Genomic DNA, 878 nt, shown 5'->3' on the forward strand with positions numbered 1-878 from the left:
GGAGATAATTAAGAAATGTCATCCTTTTGAAATTAGAAGAGGATTAAAGATTTTGAAGTGCCAATTGGGCAATGATCCCCTTGAATAAATAAATAAGGTTAAAAAAAAATTAAAAGGGAAATGAACCAAATAGTTCTTGTCATGTGCAGTAGCATACTTCTAGCAAAAATAGAAAGGAAATAAAGATGAAACATTGCGTAGTGTTTAACACCCAAATGGCCAAGTCACAATCTTGGGACTCGTGTCATTTTCCAGTGTTTACAATGAGCTAACCACTTTGTTATCATCCTTAAGGGAATTAACCCTCAACTGATTGTAACGGTTGACGTTAGGTTATGTATTTAGGTATCAAGTTTGTAAGTCTAAGAGCAAGAGCCAAAATCAATTATATTACCTGTCGTGTTTAAAGATCTTAGACAAGAGTTTTCGCATGAAAGTTTGACGATCGCTCATTGTTCTCCTTCTACGAGAAAGAAGAACACCAAGCCAGTCTTATGTGGATCACTCCGGACTTCTTTTCGTCTACAATTCGCAACGAACCAAGCACAAACCAAAGTGATAGTCAGCAAGTCTTTATTCCAGCATGAGCAGTCCTTGACAAAATCACCTAAACACTAATTATGATGGAATTTCACTTATTAATCTATGTTTTAATGTGATCTATGCATCTTTGGATTAGGATCCGTAACCTACATCTTGCTTACAAAAAAAAGTAATAACGTTGGATTAATCGGATCCATATCAAGTTAATTTTTGGGTCTAGACAAGAGGCTCTTAACATAGGAGAGGCCACAATTATAATCAAGCACAGTATCGACGAATTCATAATCTTCAAGCAAGACTTGAATCTAGGCATGGGAGTTGAAGAGGAACTCAAC

Source organism: Fragaria vesca, linkage group LG7, assembly GCF_000184155.1.
Source record: "Fragaria vesca subsp. vesca linkage group LG7, FraVesHawaii_1.0, whole genome shotgun sequence".
Lineage (NCBI taxonomy): Eukaryota > Viridiplantae > Streptophyta > Magnoliopsida > Rosales > Rosaceae > Fragaria > Fragaria vesca.